Source organism: Myotis brandtii, unplaced genomic scaffold, assembly GCF_000412655.1.
Source record: "Myotis brandtii unplaced genomic scaffold, ASM41265v1 scaffold151, whole genome shotgun sequence".
Taxonomy (NCBI): Eukaryota; Metazoa; Chordata; class Mammalia; order Chiroptera; family Vespertilionidae; genus Myotis; species Myotis brandtii.
In genome coordinates, this window is record NW_005355461.1 from 1,388,666 (window position 1) to 1,405,720 (window position 17,055).

The following is a 17,055-nucleotide window of genomic DNA, read 5'->3' on the forward strand; positions in this document are numbered from 1 at the left end:
ACCACTAGTGTGACCTTGAATGAGTGAGGTAGCTTCTCTGACCTCAGTTTCTTCATCTGTAAAATGGGCATAGCAGTAGCTACCTTATAGGTTTTACATGGGCTAATGTATAAAGGTACCTGGCAAATGTTAGTTACTCTGTGCTTTGAGAGTCAAATAGATAAAGTATGGCTCTGCCATTTACTATAGCTCTGTGACCTGGGCTGGTTAGCTCTGAACTTCTGTTTCCCCACCTGCAGAAGAATGAAATAAATGTGAAGTGATTAATATGATGCCCAGAATACTGTAGATGGCCAATCAAAGTCCATTTCCTCTTTTCTCATAAGAGTGAATTGGCTGATGTGGAATTGCTGGACCTACCGGGCACCCTAGTCAAAAGGCTTTCCACAACCTGATTCAGGAAGTCAAAGACTAAGGTTTTCCTCATCCCCGTTGCTCTCAGTATCCTGCGACTGCCCAAACCAAATCCGAGACTCCTATGCCACAAACCTAACAGGCACCTGGCAACACACGTTGGCTTGCTCGGTGCTTCTGAGCCTCCTGCACTCTTTATTGATGTGATTTGAAGGAGCAGCTCCCTCTTTAATTCAAGAATGTGGACCACACTGTTTACTCTAGAATCTGTAGTTTTCATCGCCACAGTCAAAAGATTATATCGCAGCAGAAATGACTTCCCATTTTTTTCTAAACTTTTCTGAGTATCTATTTAAAACCTGGCCTCAGTAAGAAACAATGTTAGAGAGCACATCTTGTGCTGGCACACGTGCTGAAAGCAGGCATTGCCTATAAGTGAAGGTGCAACCGAAGTCAAGCCCTTCGATATAGGAAAATAAAATAAAAATAAGTTCAAAAGAGATTTGGTAATTTTTTAAATTGCGTCTTTGATGTTTAATAAAATTTCTATTAGTGCTTCCACTTGAAATGTCCTTTTTTAAAGAAATGAGATCCCTGAAAAGCCATGAAACTTCTATACTATTTGTTGTTTGCCAACTGCTTTTTAGGAGCAATATATGGCCTTCTGGTGCCATGTCACAATTTGAAATGCCTAATCTACCCTTTCAAAGAGAACATGTGGTTGATTATATCCACGCCTACAGTTATTTTTCTTTTTTACTATATTGTACCAGAGATGGGGCACATTCAAACATTTTTCAACAAGTAAATCTCATGTGTACTAGTATTGTTACCTACATGCCAGTGTTAAGGAGCTATGTAGTGCTCTGTGATTTGAGAATGGGCATGAAGTGTGTACAACTGCCATTTCTGATGCCTGCTTCGTCCCTAATTGCTGTGCTCAGCACTTTGGAATTACAATTGGCCTTTTCCTCCCTGAGAGCTCAGTGAGGGCAGAAGCCTCTTGCTCTCATTTGTGTCCCTAAACCCTAATACAGTGACCGACACAGTAGGTGCTCAATAAACATTTGTTACATGTACGAATAAAGTGTGTCTGTGTTGTGTGTATGTACTCTACTTATCCAACGACAATTTCCTGTGTTTTCCTTTTCTAAGCATGTACATTTTCTCCTTTGAAGAGAATAGCTTTTTAAAAATCTACCTTCTACCTTTCACTAGAGAAAACTTAGATTACAAAAGATATTGGCTTATTACTTTCATCAATGTTCATGAAATTCTTGTCAAATTTCCCCATGACTTCAGGTTCCTTATTGTATATGAGGAAAAAATAGAAATGTAATGCAGTTAATTCCCATTACCTGCAATAGTTATTTTCTGTAAAGTTACCAAAAACAGTGAATTTGAGAATACTGAATCATTGCTCCTGGGAAAAATAAAGTTCCCACAAGCCTCTCATCATGACATTTTCATCAACTAATCAATACATAACCTCATTTTATGTGTTTTTCTGTTTAAAGACAAGTGAATAAATGAATGAATGAATGAATGAATATACATGGGTGGTTATCTGACTTCTGGATGAGGGAAACATTTTCCCTGAAATGACAAAAAGGATTAGACCTTCTATAAGGAAAATAAATCATAGCCAATTAAATGACAAAATAGAGAGAGGAAAATATTTGTAACAATTATAACAGATATAGGGTAACTATCCTCAGTTATAAGGAATTTATGTATATCAGTAAGAAAAACCCTAAGATAAAATAGAAAAAATGTACAAAAGGTATAAAATAGACAATTCACTGATATATAAGATGTTCATTAGGAAATAGTTCAACTTAACTAACAACCAAAGAAATGTAAACAAAAGCAATAATGAGGTACCATTGCTCACCCCTAAAACAGGACAGAATTTAGAACTATAAGAGTTTGACTAATGGGAATTCTCATAATTTTGTTGGGAAGTCATATGAATTCTGGAAAACAATTTGGCAATAGATGTACATGAGACCTTTAAAATATTCATACCTTTTAATTGAGAAGTTTAGCAAGAAGGACAAAGATTAGTACCAAATAGGTTCATTGCAATGTTGTTTATAACAGTAAAAAATTAGAAACAATCTAAATATTCAGTAACAAGGATATATTTGAGTAAAATATAATATTTTCATAGGGTAAAATATTTTACAGACTTTAAAAATTATATTTCAAGGATGTTAAATGATGTGGGAAATGCTTATTAACAAATACATATTCAAATTTGTATGTACACTGTACTTACAATTATGTTTCTTAAAGTTTTTCAGTTTTATTTTCCTAAGGAGATTTTTTAGATAGGTTTTTCATAGTGGCCCTTCTTATGCAATTTTAATACCTCAGATATACTGTATATCTGTTTATTTACTGTGATCTTTTTGAGGGTCACAAACCATTGTAACATCTAAAATTTCTTTAACCCCATCTAAGAACCAGTTTTTACACAGGTGGGAACAAAGCATTCTCATTGAGAATGCATGATATAAATAACCTATATTGAATTGGTTTTGCTTTGAAAAATCAGATAAGGTATTTTTTAAAAGAGAGTCCTGGAATGGGTTATTTCAACTTAGAAGACTACATCTCTAATGGCAGGATTTCTGGTCCTCTGATACCTGAAATGCTGAAACACTGATCTTTCTATCATGCCTAAAATTGCATGTGTAGGTAAACATCTAATTCAACTAATACGCCTGGTTCTCTACATGTAATATATAAAACAAACCTATTTTGCGGGGAGGACAGGGCTGAATTTAGTAACAACCACTACTTACACTGCACCCTGTGTGAACAAAATTCTTTTCAGGGGTATTATTTAGTTGATTTCTCAATTCCATTTTATAGATTTTTAAAAAGGCTCAAGGAAATTCAATAGCTTGTCCAAGGTCACATGATTCATAGCAAACAGTTATTTGACTTCAAACTATTTCCATTAGCAATTGCTGTGGGGGTCAGTAACGGTTTTCTGTGAAAATATGATATGAGCAGAAAACAAGGGAAGCAATGAAATTTGCTGGGTAATGTTTCCTGTACTAACATTCAACCACAAATGGTACCGCCACCAACTGGCCCAATTTCCCCATACAACATAACTTGACTGGCTTGCCATGATCTTGCCAACATTTCTTAGCAATGTCATCTCATTAGTAACTTCCCTAAAAATGCTGCACTTCTGTCTTCAGGCCAGAGCGTGTGAGGCGGCGAACCCATTCCTGCAAACTCACTTCTCTGACTCTCCGAGACCCCTTGCCAAGCCACTGCTGCTGGAAGACAGCCCTAGAGCATGACTTCTGCAATGCACTTTGAAGTAGATAAAATATGCACTCATGGACATCTGTCTGTTATTTCCTGCACTCACAGCTTTGTTCTTCTTTATTGCCAGAGAATTCTATGGATGATGTCACTTTTCTCTGAAGAGAACAGGCCATCGGAGCTTTTCACTGACATAATTAATTATCTGTAGCTTGATTTTGAGCCAGAAAATTCTGAAGGCACGGCCCCCAAAAGAATTAACTCTACTGTGCTTGCTATTCTTAAACTTTTAAAGAGACAGGGTACCATATCTCTTTTTCCTCAGACACTGATAATGGTAGTTTTGTTCAGTGATATCAAGTAACAGAAAGTGAACTGGGGCACTATTCTATGATTTCACAAGGAAGACCTTCGCTTCAATGGGCAGCAAACTCTAAAGGTCGCTGCAGATCAGTAGACAAAGCAGAGCTTTTAGGGCCTAGTCTTAAATGCTACAGGAATGCATCACAATTACTGAATGGGCTCTTTGGGGAATCTTGTGAATCTGCAGCCAGAAAAATGAGATCTCAACCAACGCTAACCATGTTAAATTATCTACAAGGTGAAAAGCTTTAGTCTACCAGCAACAAAAGTCTAAAACATGAATATATTTAAATTTTATAGGCTATAAGAAATTGCCAGAATTTTAACGATATATTTTGAGAGTTTTCACCTATGTCTTTATACAGGTCTAAAGCAAAGTAGCCAGTTCATCAGAAAATGTCACCTTCCACTCCGCTGGGTCTCAAGGTTATGTTAATGAGTTATTATTTCCCTCTTTACAACTGGGGCTCGATGGGAGATGATCAACACTGTGGATGTCTTAAAGCAGAGGAGGGGCTCTGATGGAATCAGGGCACTTGAGCTCTAGTCCTGCTCTTCACTAGGTGAGTGGTAAGTATGATCCAGGAAATCTCTCAGCTTTTTCAAGTCTGGTGGAAATTGCAATATCCTATCTAACATAAAGGATTAACTAAGACTCTAGATTTGAATGTGCATAGAAATATTGTCCACCTCCCCCAAAAGGAATTGCTATTTATGGCTTCTTCTGCTGCTTTGATTCTGAATAAATTTGTTTAAATTGCACTCTCTTTGGATTCGTTTTGTTGGATAAATTCTCTCTTTAGATCTACTCTGGATATTTTTAAAGGTTTAAAATTATAATGTAATAAATATTGATTATAAAAAAATCAACATTACAGAATCAACATTTTAAAAAGGTGAAAGTATATGTCATATCCTCTCCAAATTCCACTCCCCAGGGCTAATTCTATTAAAAACTTAAGAGTGAAAGTTTTTCATAAATTTTAATGAACACACACATATGTGCTCGCTCTCTCTCTCTCTCTCTCTCTCTCTCCTCTCTGCAATATTATTGATAGTAACTGGAAATGTGCAAAGTGCTTTGCAAACATTATCAGATTTAAACCTCATAATAACCTTATCAGATAGGAACTATTATTATTATTACCATTTTGTAGATGAGGGATCTGAAGCAGGCACAAAGAAATTCAGTGATTTGCCCAAAGTAACACAACTAATAAGTGGTGGTGTCAGGATGCAAATCTAGGCAACCAAACCCCAGAACTGGGGTTATACTATATAAAGTCTCCATATATATGTATCAATATAAAACATCTCAAATACATACCACTTTATTTTTTATTCAAATGTAATATAAAGCTCAAGAAGAATGAAATACATTTGAACTAATGCTAATTTCTCCAGCTCTAAGGATTATGATTTACTTATTTGTTTTTCAATAAATTGATCGGGTTGCTTCTATTTTTACATGTCTATCTCTCAATTTAGTCTTTTTCTGTTTTCCCATTCTTCCTTACTTGAATCTTTAATCCAAATTTAGATAAAAATCTAATACTCAAACAATTTATTTAATTCCAAGGGAAAAATTAAATAATTCTGTGAACTAGAATTTTACAATGTTGAATTTGTTTGAAATAAGAATCTCTACTGTGATTTTCACTGTAGTGATTAAATAAAATTTTTGATTTGTCCTGTTCCCTTTTTAGATGAAAGTTGAAGGGCATAGCTACTGCTTCTCTTTTCACTGGTACCAGCATACACCATACATGGAGCAGTAGTTATCTCCCTCCTTGTTCCTTCCTTCATTTAGCTGCTGTGTGTGAAATTGCTATTCTGCTGGTTGTTGTGATGGATCCCAAATGAGTACAACACAATCCTGTGCTTGTATGACTTTATAATCCAGGAGAAATGAGATTTTGGAAGATAACCCGGATAGCTATTTGTTCATCAAGCCACCTTTTGGAAGGAAAGATGAGAAAAAAGTCCCAGAGCTTGGAACAGCACAGGGAAGTCATTAACGTTAGTTCTAGTCTTTGACCAACCTAAATGGCTCCAAGCCTTAGTAGAACATATGATTCATGGAATCATAAACATTTAGAGTATGAAATAACTTTAATAACTTAATTTACTGTTAAGGAAACAGAGTTTCAGAAAAGTCAGTAATTTGTCCAAGGGGTAAAACTAATTGGTTGTTGATTATATGTTAGAGCTCAGGTCTCCTGATTCTCAGACCAGAAATCTCTCCATTATACTAAATCACTAGTAAATATATTTCAACAATCCATATGCTAATTAATTAGTTTTTTAAATGTGAAATGAGCAATTTTTATGCCAGGACAATTTTTTTCAAATAAGTATTTGAATGCCATTGGGCATACTTGAAGGAATCCTGACATGTCATTAAATCAATGTCCTCAAAAAGTAATTGACATTTCACTGAAATTCAAATATATTATTTGTCAAAAAAATACATTGTTTGTCTATTAGCAATAGGAATATGGTTGCTGAGCTCAAAATATGTAATTCAATATTTTTACCTCAATTTTCAGATCAGTGCATATGTAAAGCATTATTTACAAGCATATTCCCATATGCAGTTCCCATAGTCAACCAAGTTTTTTATAGTCTTCTTGAGGGAAGATGTTGAAAAAACTTGATTTTGTTATAAGCTTATCAGCAACTACTGCCAATAATCAGTCATCATTTAAAGTGGGATCACACTGGTTAAGCAGGTTATATATCACTGTCTCATTACTTATAGGCCCTTAGGAATTTTTTATGACAGCCTAAGCTTGAACTTTATCAGAAAGCATGACACTGGTTCTGACTTTTAAAAATCTCTGTTTTACTATCTTGTATAATGTTCCCAGTGCATCAGCTTTTTCATAATAAATGACTAAGAACCACTGGCCAACATTCATATTAATAGCTGGAAACTTTCAGGGAAAGTGCTTTCTTGATTATAGTAGAGTCAATAAAATGGCTCATGGTCCCCTTAGTTATTTCAAATTCCTGCTGCTTATTTGCGGTTACCAAGTTGCCAAATCTTATTATTTCAGACAATTGATATGCATTGACCTCTACTGAGTTTCTGTGGTTAGGAACCTTAACTGAGCTGTCATTATCTTGCTTCATTATCCACAAGCCAATGGTCAGATGAAAGCGTGGTGAAGATGACTAAATAGAAGAGGCAGGTGGATGAGATCAGACAATCTGTGTTGCCAGATTTCTCAATGCTGAACTCATCATTTTATGTTCAAAAGTGGCTGGTCTTGAATAATATTATGGGAATATCCCTAGATTTCCTTCTAATTTCTCCAGGACCTTCAAGGCCAATAAACATGAAGTCTGAATGCCCTCTTTCTGCAGCCACTCTTCATACATGCTTAATCCCAAGAGCTAATTTAGCAAGGCACCATGGAACTACAGCAACATAGGCTCACTCTTTCCAGCTCAAGTTCTAGAGGCCATGGCACAGATGGTGTCATATTCATGGAGATCATTTCTGAAGACTTACATCCCTAGACGACCTAACCATAGCTAAACCATTTGAAGCATCTTTTCCTGACATGTCTAACATTCCTTTTTTCTAGCTATGGTTCCTAAGGACTCACCAAAGCCATAAATAAAGAAAACAATTGTGTATTCTCAATACTGCAGCTTCTAAAGCAAAGGTACTTGGCACTTCAGTTACAAGTACAAAACCCAGAGAAAACTCGTACCCTTCACCTCCCAAGCTCAAATTGCATTTGGCCCTGGCGTCCTCTTTCCTAATCCTATATCTCACCCATCCCCATCTCCTGAAATTCTTTCACTGTGCTCTTTGAAACTCACATTCAAATACAAGCCCCTTCTAAGATCACAAACTCTTCTGAGAATGTTCACATCACCCCCTTGCTCTAAGGCAGTGATTTTCAAATTTTACTAAACATTGGAATCATGTAAAACTTTTTAAAAAAATACTGAAGCGCACCTCCTACTTCCAGAGGTTGTTATTTGATTGGTCTGGAGTGTGGCCCCAGCATTTGCAGACAACTTTGAGAACCACCTCCCTGACACTCTTCTGAGAACACTGCTGCCCCAAGAGCCCTCCCATTCTCCTTGTACCAGTGGGCCTGAAGGTGGAGTCGATTTCCACCTTGCTTTGCATCACTGCTTCCAGATCATTCTCTCTCCCTCTTCCCTAAAATGCCCTAGCTTGGAATCTCATGACAATATCAGTTTGCATCCTTTCAATTTGTAGCCAGGTGCCATTCACATCCCTGGGGTCATTCACTTTTCTTTCTTTCTTGAAGATGTTAACTCCTGGATTGCTATTACTCTCTCTAAATTCTGTCAAATTCCTTGGTGATTTCCACATTTCCTTATATTCTGCTATCATGACCTCCCAATTCCCTGAACTTCTCTCTTGTAATAATTCTGTCCTTCACACTACTTCAGCCTCTCAACTTCTATGGTCATATTATACTCTAGTCCTTGTCATTACTACCAAAAATTGCAACCAACTATAATTTCAATTCTCAACTCTATCTCCCATATTTCCAGCTCACTCCCTCTAGAACCCCAACTCTAACAACACTTTGATGGCAGCAGAATCTGCAATCCATTGATTTTAGTATATTTTCACTGGCCTTCACCTTCCCTCTTCCCATGTTCTCATTTTCCTTCTCACCCACCTTCAATTTCAATAACATACACCCTCAATTTCATGTTTTTTCTCTCCCTTGCTTATATTTACTTGGTCAAACCAAAGCCTTGGTTAAATCCAACTATTGGTTAAATCCCATCTCTAATGCTTATACCCACAGGTAAAGAAAACTTATCATGCCAACTGATCTCACTTTAAATTCATGATCACTAAGCTTAACTGGTTGTTAATGCTACCAATAAATCACACTATATTCTTCTATTCCACTCTCATATACTACTATTTTATAAGTTCTCTGTTATCAAATCTTTCCCACATCTTCCCTCTTGCTATCTAACATTTCCCTTAAGATTAGGAACAGGACAGAGATGTCCATTTTCGCCACTCTAATTCAACACAGTACTGGAAGTCCTAGCCATAGCAATCAGAAGAGAAGAAGAAATAAAAGGTATCCAAATTGGAAAGGAAAAAGAAAAACTGTCATTATTTGCAGATGACATGATACTGTATATAGAGAACCCTAAAGATTCTACCAAAAAACTACTAGAACTAATAAATGAATTCAGTAATGTAGCAGGATACAAAATAAATATTCAGAAATAGATTGCATTTTTATACACCAATAATGAACTAGCAGAAAGGGAAACTAAGAAAATAATCCCATTTACAACTGTATGAAAAATAATTCCTAAGAATACATTTAATTAAGGAGGTAAAATACCTGTACTGAGAAAATTATAAGACATGGAAGAAAGAAATTAAAGAAGATAGAAATTGGAAGCATATACCACGCTCATGGATAGAGAGAATCAACACCATTAAAATGTCCATACTACCCAAAGCAATCTGTATATTCTATTCAATTCCTATAAAAATACCAATGGCATAGTTCACAGAACTAGAATAAATAATCCAAAAATTTATTTGGAATCACAAAAGACCTGAATAGCCACAGCAGTCTTGAGAAAGAAGAACAAAGTTGGAGATACCATATTACTTGATATCAAACCATACCACAAGGCTATAGTAATCAAACAACATGGTAATGGCATAAAAACAGATATATAGATCAATGAAAAAAATAGAGATCTCACACCTATATGGTCAATTAATATTTGACAAAGGAGGCAAGAACACAAGATAGAGGATAGACAGTCTATTCAGTAAGTGGTATTGGGAAAACTGAACAGATACTTGCAAAAAAAATTAAACTAGCCCTAACCGGTTTGGCTCAGTGGATAGAGTATCGGCCTGCGGACTCAAGGGTCCCAGGTTCGATCCAGTCGAGGGCATGTACCTTGGTTGCAGGCACATCCCCAGTGGGGAGTGTGCAGGAGGCAGCTGATTGATGTTCTCATTGATGCTAACTCTCTATCCCTCTCCCTTCCTCTCTGTAAAAAAAATCAATAAAATATATATTTTTTAAAAAATGAAACTAGACCACCTTCTTACACTGTATACAAGACTGAACTAAAAATGGATTACAGATTAAATGTAAGATTTGATACCATAAAATTCCTAGAAGATAACATAGATAATAAAATCTCTAACATTTCTCTTAGCAATATTTTTTTCTGATATACCTCCTCAAGCAAGGGAAACAAAGGGGAAAAACACATAGGACTACATCAAACTAAAAAGTTTTGGCACAGCAAAAATACCACCAAAAAAAAAAACAACCTACTGAATGAGAGAAGATAGTTGGCAATGATACATCTGATAAGAGATTAATATGCAAATTTTTTTTTAAAAAAACCTCATATAACTCAAAACAAACAAACAAACACAAACAAACAAAAAACCCCAAACCATCCAATTTTTAAAATGGGCAGAATATCAGTAGATGAATGGGTAAAAAAGCCATGGGACATTTACACAATGGAATACTATGCAGCTGTGAAAAAAGAGGGATCTCTTACCCTTTGGGACAGCATGGATGGATCTGGAAAATATTATGCTAAGTGAAATAAGCCAATCCGAGAAAGACAAATATAACATGATCTCACTTATTTGTGGAATCTAATAAACAGAATGAATTGACCAACAAAATAAGACCCAAAGCATGGAGGCATGGAACAGACTGACATACCTCGATGTGGGGTTAGGGGGACAAGAAGAGATAAACCAAAGATGCATAGCCCATGGACATGGGCAATAGGGTAGTGAAGACATGGGGTGGGAGGCAGGATGTTAAAGGGGAAGAAAGGGGAGGTATCTGTAATACTATCAATAATAAAAAGTATATATTTTTTAAAATGGGCAGAAGCATTGGCTGAATAACTCAGTTGATTAAAACATCGTCTCAATATGCAAAGGTTGCAGATTCAATCCCTGGTCAGGGCACATACAAGAATCAGCCAATTAATGCATAAATGGGTGGAACAACAGATCTCTCCCTCTAAAATCAATAAATAAAAATTAACAAAAATTTGAATAAATGGGTAGGGGACCTGAATAGACACTTTTCCAAACAGGACATACAGATGGCCAATCAATAAACATAAGAAAGGATGTTTAATGTCACTAATCATCAGAGAAATGCAAATTAAAACCACAATGGCATATTACCTCCCACCTGTCAGAATGGCTATCGTCAATAAATCAATAAACAAGTGTTAGTGAGGATGTGGAAAAAAGAGAACCTTTGTATACTGTTGGTGGAAATGCAGATTGGTGCAGCCACTGTGCAAAACAGGAGGGTCCTCAAAAAATTAAAAATAGAACTGCCTTATGACCCAGAGATTCCACTTCTGGGGATTTATCCAAAGAAACTCAAAACTAATTCAAAAGAATAAATGCACCCCTATGTTCATTGCAGTGTTATTTACAATAGCCAAGATCTGGAAGCAACTCAAGTGCCCATCAGTAGACCAGTGGATAAAAAAGTAGTGCCACATATGTATACAATGGAATATTACTCAGCTATTAAGAAAAAGAATGAAATCTTACTATTTGCAACAGCATGGATGGACCTAGAGTATTATGCTCAGTGATAGAAGTCAGTCAGAGAAAGACAAATACCATATAATTTCACTTATGTGTGGAATCTAAAAAGCAAAATAATGAACAAACAAAACAGAAACAGACTCGTAGACACCGAGGACAGACTGATGGTTGCCAGATGGGAGAGGGATTGGGGGACTTGGTGAAAAGGTGAAGGAATTAAGAAGTACAGATTAGTAGTTACAAAATAGTCACAGGGATGTAAAGTACAGCATATGGAATATAGTCAATAATATTGTAGTAACAAGGCATATTTGATGTCTGAAAAGACCAATTGCAGAACAGTGTTTATAATATGCTCTATTTGTGTAAAATATATATTTTTACATATTTTTTTCTAGCTTTTCAACCATATGTGTGAATTAGCCATTCAAATTTTTATGTAAAACATTTGTAAGTTTTTACTAGACATTGTGATAATCATTTTACAATACACACAATTATTGAATCATTACATTGTACACCTGAAATTAATGTTACTAGAACATGTCAATTATACCTCAATAATAAAAAACATAAAAGATAATGAAACTGTTGTTTTAAATCACACAAAAAATATTTTTAACATTACATTTTTTAAAATATATCAACATTACCCCTATAATTATATTTTCATGTTTGGACTCAGATTTATCCACATACTTGCCTTGCCTTATAATTACAACAGGATTTCTGAGTATGTAATTACAATAAGACTCCACCTTGGAACAGATACAGGAGTGATACTCTATCAAAAATAAAAACACCTGGCCAGGACGGAAGTCCTCTAACATGAACTCCTTGAGCAAACACGTGAGCAGGTCATGACAGGTAATGGAAAAAGCTTTTAAGCAGGAGCCCAACAGTAGGTGTTTGCAAGAGGAATTGCCTCCCTGCCTAACGACCTTCACTTGAGGTAGAAACAGCATTAAAAATAAAGTAGGACAGAAGTCAATCAATACAATCAGGGCACATATAAGAATCAGCCCACCTTGAACGTGTGGAACATCAGGGCCTTTTGTTTCAAATCATTTGCATAATACATAACGAAAGAGAATACCCGCCCCCTCCCTGTGCGAAGAGGCTCTCAACACCATTTAAGGCGGGAAATGTTCAGGAGATGGCAGGCAAGCCAGGCTGACAGGACGCAGATTGGGGTAATTCAATGACAGATGAGGCTGCAGAGGTGAGCAGCTGCCAGTCCATAAAAGCCTCTCAGAGCCACAGGGAGCCTCTGAGTGTCCTAAGCAGAGGGAAGACTTGGTCAATGTGCATTGTAAAAAGCTACACAGGGAGCATTACTGGTAACAAGACTGTGGGAAGGGCATACCAGGTAGGAGGCTATTGCAAGAAAACATGTGGAAGGCGGTAAGGGTGCCTGAAGTGAGGCAGTGACAGTGGACATCATATCTCCTTCGTTATTTGAGGTCAGGGACTCTGGGCTTATTCCCCCCTTGCACTCCCTCCACTCACTAGCTGGCATTCCATAACTGTCTGCCAATGATTCCCTTGTCAATGAAACAAACTGTCATATGGCAGAAAATCAATAGGAATGACCAGGTTGTTGATCCCCTCTCTGCTGTAGTTAAACAACAGTGATATCTGTGAAGATCATTACAATGAGGCAGTGAAACTGAGGGGGAGAGGGGGACACACATGGGACCTTACAACCAACCACCTGCATCTTGTCTCAGAGAGGAAGCCTATAGCCTACATCCCCTCCCCCTTAAGCAATTACAGCTCCGGAGAGAAGGAAATGAATGTTCAGAGTTTCCTGTGCTTAACTCTTCAGAGACCCTGGAAGTGTCTCCTGCTCAGAATATGTAAGTCTCTTTTCAGGAGAGGTCTTTGCCCAGGTATTTTGCAGTCAGCATACCTGGCACTTCAAGGCTGGCATGTTATGCCACAACCGCCTATAAACAAGTCATGTCAGATATTGCAAAGAGAACAAATATACAGGGCTTAAGTTCTGTATGCAACTGTGATCTTATCTGAAGTCAAATGACTGTCTTTGTCAATTCAAAGCCAAGGATTTACATTCCATTAAAGAAAAGAAAAAAGTAAATGTGCACATTCTGATTGTTTCAGAACACAGTTCATCTTACACTTGTTTTCAGGTTTTAAAAAAGTTTGCCAATTCAAAAAATCATGTGTGTGTGTGTGTATATATATATGTACACACACACACACACACACACACACACATAATTTATATATGTGTATTATGTATATTATACACATATATACATCCACACACACATATAATATATATTAAAAAAATTTCACCATTGCAAGGACTATAATATGTTGATACAGGACAGACCCATTTACATTTAAAAAACAGTAACACCGCTACTCAAGGGAGACTCATTTTCATTGGTGCAAGTGTTGCTTTTCAGCCCTTGAGACCATTTCCTACATCTGCTTAGGAGCATACAAACCTTTGGTTTATCGCTGATTTACCTCATAAATCAGCTATTCCCCATAGAACCATGGACTTGCAAATGTGTTTTCATTATTACTACTTTTAAAAGGCAGGGGGAGAGCAGGGTCTGCTAAAATTTGTGCACATTGTTTCTGGTTTCCTTTCAGGCTCTTGATCAGGAAATGTTTAACGTGGGACTAAGTATTGCTAGAGATTAATGGCTGCTGTTCAGAAAGGTCCATAGAAGCTCTTTCCTGCCAATACAAACATATACATTGTTGAAGAACAAGACTGTGTCCACAGATAGCACTACATGTTAGCTAAACAGACCCAAGTGACAATGGTCTTTGTGAATCAAAGTTTACATCCTTTCTTTCGATTATGTACTACTATCACAGGAAAATAATTTCAACAATCTTCACCAGTGCCCTCCTTTCTCTTTTAAATATAGATGGTTTGGATAAAAATATTTCTCTGTTGACAGCCATGTAACATGACTCTCTTTAAGCTCTCTCTCTTTTTAAAAAATTTTTTTAATATGTGTGAGAGAGAGAGAGAAAGAGAGAGAGAGATTGATTTTTGTCGTTCCACTTATTTATCATTCATTGGTTAATTCTTTGTATGTGTCCTGACAGGATAGAACCCACAATCTTGGCATATCAGGACAACGCTCTAACCAACTGATCTACCCAGCCAGGTTCTCTTTGAGCGCTCTATATGTTTTGAGTCTGGTCTATGATTGGTTGATGTGATGCTCATGAGGTCAGATTTCAAATGCCACCTGGACCAGTTAGCTTTGCAAAGAAAATAGTCTACACATTATCTGCACTTGTAACCCCATCTGCAAACCTGAGGTCACAGGTCACACAAGGTGAACAAACCCTCATCACCACTGTACCAGGGAAGGTCTCCTGAAGGTCACTGGGGCCAAAACAAGGGAAGATCATGAGGAAGGAAGCACCTAAAAAAAGGGCCATTCTTTATCTACTAAGTTTTTGCCCAGTGACTTTCAGGAGTGTCGTTGAACTGTTCCGAAGAGAGAAGGGAATAAAAAAGAGGTTAAAGGCTGGCCCTGGAATTTGTAAACATTGTCAAGTTGCTAGCAGTTGTAAGCAGTGCTGCTACAGTGACATCATCAATTTAAACCCACCATGGTCTAAGCATGCAGTTCTGCATTTTACTCTTAAAATACATGTAATAACTATCAAAATGTTGTATATGAGTAGCGTAAACCAGAAAGATGCACCTGACTTAGCTGAGGCTGAATCTCCCTGTCCTCTTCCTGCTAACTCCTCCATGATCTTTATCTCCAGCTTGTCAGGGCCCTCAAACTTTCTACATAAAAGGAGCGAGATTGATCAAAACTCCTAGGGTTCTTTAGACATGGAATTACTGTCATCAAGGTCTCTGTTTCCCAGGGAATTGGGACATTAAATATTTAGGACATTTTTCCTAATCTTCTCCTGACTACATGCCTACTCCCTCTCTCTCCCTCCATCCTATTCAGGTACCTATATCCTCACATAGGTAAATTCTTCTTCACCATTTTCTACATTGTTTGACTATTTTTTAAAATATATTTTTATTGATTTCAGAGAGCAAGGAAGAGGGAGAGGGAGATAGAAACATCAATGATCAGAGAGAATCATTGATCAGCTGCCTCCTGCACGTCCCCTACTGGGGATTGAGTCTACAACCCAGGCATGTGCCCTGACGGGGAATCGAACCGTGACCTCCTGGTTCATAGATCAATGTTCAACCACTGAGCCACACCAGCTGGGCTTGTTTGACTATTTTTAATAAAATTTCTATTTGTCCGTGTCTTTCTTTTTAAGAACTATTTTAAATTACAAACTCCTAGAAGACAGACCAGATAGATGCTCTTTGAAAATTACTCTGTAATTCCATTTGGTTAATATAAAATTTTTCTAAAATAATAAATAAACAGAAAGTGGATCACTGTTTAAATTTTTCCTAAAAGTGTTGCATGTTGAATCCAGAAACTGGCTTGGCAGAACCTTCATCCTAGTGACCAAGAGTAAGGATGTTCCAAGGAAACATCAGGTGATGATACACATCCTGGCTTTGTTTTCTGCCTGTTACCTTAGCCCTTGCACCACTTTATGTATTTTCTCATTGGATGTGTTAGGCCAAGATTAGTGACAGAGCTATCTCTCAACCAGGGACTACTAGATGGTACCTGCCCTGAAGACAGTCATTATAATCTCCTTATTGCGGGTGAAATGATAGAACGTCTGGAATTTTCTTTAAAATGCTCTGGCCTCAGCAAAATCTCAGACATATGCTGAAGCAATATCTTCACCGATACAGCTCCTAGGGCAATGGAAACTAATGAGAAAATAAACAAATGGGACTACATCAAAATAAAAAGCTTTTGCACAGCAAAAGAAACCATCAACAAAACAACAAGAAAGCCCACTGCGTGGGAGAACATATTTGCCAATGTTATCACCGATAAGGGTTTAATCTCCAACATTTACAGGGAACATACAACTTAACAAAAGGAAGATAAGCAACCCAATCAAAAAATGGGCAACGGACCTAAATAGATACTTTTCGAAAGAAGACAGAAGAAAGGCCAAGAGACATATGAAAACATGCTCAAAGTCATTAATCATCTGAGAGATGCAAATCAAAACGACAATGAGGTACCATCTCACACCTGTCAGAATGGCTATCATCAACAAATGACAAGTGCTGGTGAGGATTGTGGAGAAAAAGGAACCCTCGTGCACTGATGGTGGGAATGCAGACTGGTGCAACCACTATGGAAGACAGTATGGAGTTTCCTCAAAAAGTTAAAAATGGAACTTCCATTTGACCCAGTGATCCTACTTCGAGGAATATATCCCAAGAAAACAAACACCAATTAGAAAGGATATATGCACCCCTATGTTCATAGCAGCACAATTCACCATAGCAAAGATTTGGAAACAGCCTAAGTGCCCATCAGCAGATGAGTGGATTAAAAAAC

At 37.0% G+C, this 17,055-nt stretch overlaps 1 protein-coding gene across 4 annotated transcripts in view; it reads right to left on the minus strand.

Moving 5' to 3' along the window:
* The window catches only part of FILIP1 (filamin A interacting protein 1), a 170,207-nt gene that overhangs the window by 72,209 nt on the left and 80,943 nt on the right, over positions 1-17,055 (minus strand). The gene's annotated exons all lie outside the window — the stretch shown is intronic.